At 45.2% G+C, this 4,411-nt stretch overlaps 1 pseudogene; it reads left to right on the top strand.

Moving 5' to 3' along the window:
* Nucleotides 1–830: 830 nt before the first annotated feature.
* LOC115465942 lies at nucleotides 831–4,090 on the top strand (annotated as a pseudogene).
* The last annotated feature ends 321 nt before the right edge of the window (nucleotides 4,091–4,411 follow it).

Here is a 4,411-nt window from a genome sequence, read left to right on the forward strand (position 1 = left end):
CATACTGCCCACTGCTTTAACATACTGGAGTCCTTACCTGCAGTAGTCGTATTCTGCTAATTTGCCTTAATCCCCGACCTTATTTCTGAGCTGCTGTTAACTCCTGCACTCTGCTAACATACCTTAATGCTGAGCTGCAGTATCACTTGGGAAAAATCCACAATTCCAGGAATAACATGTATAGAATGTTTGTACGTTTTGGAAGCTCGCCAGGTGCCCTTGGCCTGAATTGGCCGCTGTCGTGGACAGGATGCTGGGCTCGATGGACCCTTGGTCTTTTCCCAGTGTGGCATTACTTATGTACTGATGTACATCTCTACTATTCTAATCTTCATGCCCATCACTGTATCCCACCCACTGTTCTGCTGTACCTCAAGACTGACCAGCATTGGCATCGGTGATTCTTTAATTTGAAGGATCCCTTCTGTTGTACTAATGCTGTCTTGTATTCTGCTTATATTCCCCAAATCCTGACCTGGAAGACCCCTTGTTCTTTGATCATCAGCTGTTCACTCTGCTCATGGTGGAGTACTATATTAATACTAGGGCTCAAGTATGCAAAGAGTTAAAAGATTACAGCATAGAGGGGTGAGTATGACAGAGAGGGAGGGATAAAACAAGCAGAAACTGCAGTCTACCCAGACACAGCAAAGTGGCTGAAAAAAAATCCTTGACCAGGATCCAGCTTTTGTCTCTGCCTGTCACTTCATAGTAAGTAACTGCTTGTGTAGCATGTACTGAAACTGAACTTATTGTAAAATCTGTCTGCTGCAGTGCCTTCACCCTTATCCTTATCCTGTCTGTCCTCTCTCTTCCTGCAGGTTCTCCTCTGTTTCTGCCTGCTTAGTGTGAGGCAGTGTCATGGGGGATGATGAAATTGCAGCCCTGGTGGTGGATAATGGCTCAGGGATGTGCAAAGCAGGGTTTGCCGGGGATGATGCCCCTAGAGCAGTCTTCCCTTCCATTGTGGGAAGACCTCGTCACCAGGTAACACAATGTGTTGGGCACTGCCCCAAGCCAGGGTTATGGATCAAGCTGTTAGAATGCCAGATACCCAACTCTGTATTCAAATGAAAAATCCCATCCATTCAGTTTTTTTTTCATTTCAGCAGCATGAACAGCTGTACAGTTAAGTTATCCACATGGCTGGCATACATAGAAGTGTTTTGTGCGGAGTGTTTGTCAGTCAATAGCATGTATGTAGCTGCTGCACTCTGTAGCCGTAATGTGTTTCACTTGGTTCCTGTTGATAAGTCTGGTACAGTAGATCTAGTGAGACCGACTAGCAAGTTTTAATCCTCCTCTTTCTGTTCTATTCCTCCATTTTCACTGAGGCATTTGCTACTTTATCCCTCTCTATTCCTTCTCCCTGAAAAGCAGGGACCTCACAGGATGCTCTTGCACAGAGGTGTTGCAGTTGAATTAGTAAAGACATGCAGCGGGTGAGGGGTGGGGGGCATTCCCTTGATTACTATGTAAGAGATTGCTTTGGGCATTCAGATGGGGGCTGCAGGTGATGGACATCTAATCATCTGTCAACCAACTAGGCATCTAGACACGGCTGTTTTTACCACTGCAAGAAATATGTGGTTGCCTAGAGCATCAGAATTTAAGGAATGGCAAAGAAGTCTGCACTGGGACCCAGCCAACCAAAGATGAGCAGTCACTTGGCAAATCAGCATGGCTGGCAGGGATCCCGAGGCCCGCCACCAGGTGGCGCAGTGTAGCAAGCAGAGATTCCCAGAACCTGCCAGCTGAAGGTGTTGGCTAGGTAAAGTGGCGAAAGCCTAGGCAGCAGCTCCCCCAGTGCTCTACTTCCTTAATGCAGACACTGTGAGAACATTCAAAATTTATGATCACAGGCAGTGTTTCCTCTAAGGAGTGGCCTGGTGTGTGCAAATTATTTTGTTTGTGAGCAACAAGTTTTAAAAAAAACAGCAGTTTTTGAGCTCCATTATCAGCAATGCATTTCTGTATACAGCACAAAAAAAAATTTGTGAGCAACCATGTAAAATCTGTGAGTGACACGCCTAAAATATATGAGCAATCGCTCATGCGCTCCGCTTAGAGGAATTTTAGTCACAGGGCAGTATTCCTGATGAGACCAGCATCATGAAATGCTAGTCCATGACTGCGAATTTTGAATGTACTTGCAGTGCCTACACTGAGGAGAAAATACAGCGGTGGGATCCCGTTCTACAGACTCCTGCTACTCAGGCAACCAAAGAGAGGGGAAGAGCAGATGCTATGGGGGGGGGGGGGGGGTGAGAGAAGGAGAGGCACAAGGGATGGATGGATGGATGCTGGGGAAAGAGGTGTAGGGTAAAAGATGAAGGCAGGGATGGATACTAGGAATAAGAAAGAGGCAAGAGGAATGTGTGCTAGGGAAAGGTGCAAAAATGGGACAGAAGGGCAGACACTGGAGAAGAGAGTAATAAGATTGCTGGTAGTAAGAATAGAAAGAACCTAAGAATAGCCATACTGGGTCAGACCATGGTCCATCTAGCCTAGTATCCTGCTTCCAACAGTGGTTGACAGCACTATCGGTGGTTGGGGGGTAGTCGATGATTTTAACTGAGTCACTAAAGCTGAGGCTTTAAAGAAGCACAAAAAAGAAGTGCCTGTGTGACAGTATGAGACATCCCTTATTAAAGCATAAATAAGTGTGAGCTGCTCCACTGACAGTTTGTTGTGTATTATCCTAGAAATAAGCAGTTGCTTTTCCCAAGTCCATCTTAATAACGGCTTATGGATTTTTCTTTTAGGACGATAGGAAGAGGTGGGAGTCAATACACTGGAGTAAAGAATATATTCTCCGTAACTCAGTTCAGGTTTTCATAATTGATTTCTCATTGAACCAGAGAAATATTTCTACCACTGTTCTTACATAGATCAACAGAATTTAATGCTTATGTTAGTGCTCAATTCTCTGATAAATCTTTGTAAGTATTAAATCATGTTTAACAAGAGCACACAAATTAGGGATTTGATTTGCTATATTTCATTATTTCCTTAGTAATGAGGGAATAGGATCTTCAAGTCTGTATTCAAGAAACATCACTGACCTTATGCTTTCCCTTGCAGGGTATTATGGTGGGGATGGGTCAGAAAGACAACTATGTTGGGGATGAAGCTCAGAGCAAGAGAGGCATCCTCACCCTGAAGTACCCCATCGAGCATGGCATTGTTACCAACTGGGATGATATGGAGAAGATATGGCACCACACCTTCTACAATGAACTTCGGGTAGCCCCAGAAGAGCATCCTGTCCTACTGACTGAGGCTCCACTGAACCCCAAAGCCAACAGAGAGGAAAATGACCCAGATCATGTTGAGACCTTCAACACCCCAGCCATGTATGTCTCCATCCAGGCTGTGCTTTCTCTTTATGCATCTGGACGTACAACAGGAATTGTGCTGGATTCTGGAGATGGGGTCACCCATACAGTACCTATTTATGAAGGTTATGCTCTTCCTCATGCTATCCTGCGCCTGGATCTAGCTGGAAGAGACCTAACAGATTACCTAATGAAAATCATGACTGAGCGTGGCTACTCCTTCACCACCACCGCTGAGAGGGAAATAGTCCGTGACATCAAAGAGAAGCTTTCCTATGTAACTCTGGATTTTGACCAAGAAATGGTCACCGCAGCCTCCTCCTCTTCATTAGAGAAGAGCTACGAATTACCAGATGGGCAGGTTATCACCATAGGCAATGAGCGTTTTCGATGTCCTGAGGCTCTTTTCCAACCCTCTTTCCTGGGGATGGAGTCCACAGGCATCCATGAAACCACCTACAACAGCATCATGAAATGTGACATTGATATACGGAGAGATCTCTATGCCAACACAGTCCTTGAGTGGTGGGTCCACCATGTTTCCTGGAATTGCAGACCGTATGCAAAAAGAAATTATGGTTTTGGCACCCACCACTATGAAGATTAAAATTATAGCCCCTCCTGAAAGGAAATATTCAGTGTGGATTGGGGGGTCCATCTTGGCCTCCTTGTCCACCTTCCAGCAAATGTGGATCAGCAAGCAGGAATATGATGAGTCTGGTCCATCCATTGTACATCGCAAATGCTTCTAAACTTCTGACATACTTTCTACAAGTAGAAACTGGGACACACCATAGACCCCAAAAGCTTAAAATCCCAATCCAGTCTGTTCTGATTGGCTTAAACAAGCAATGCACAGCCGTTCAAGGTATTGTATTTCTAGAAGAAGGATGTCGCTACTCAGATGCAGGGCTGTCCATAGGTGTGAAGGGAATCAGGAAGACAAACCATTGTCCTGCACCCCCCAGTATAATAATACTTTCTACAACTGACTGCAAAACTGTGTGATCCCCTTGCCATCCTCAGGAGGCATGAGAGAGCAGTGACTCTTACCTACTGGTGTCTCCTCTTGC

The sequence above is a fragment of the Microcaecilia unicolor genome, chromosome 1 (assembly GCF_901765095.1).
Source record: "Microcaecilia unicolor chromosome 1, aMicUni1.1, whole genome shotgun sequence".
Taxonomy (NCBI): domain Eukaryota; kingdom Metazoa; phylum Chordata; class Amphibia; order Gymnophiona; family Siphonopidae; genus Microcaecilia; species Microcaecilia unicolor.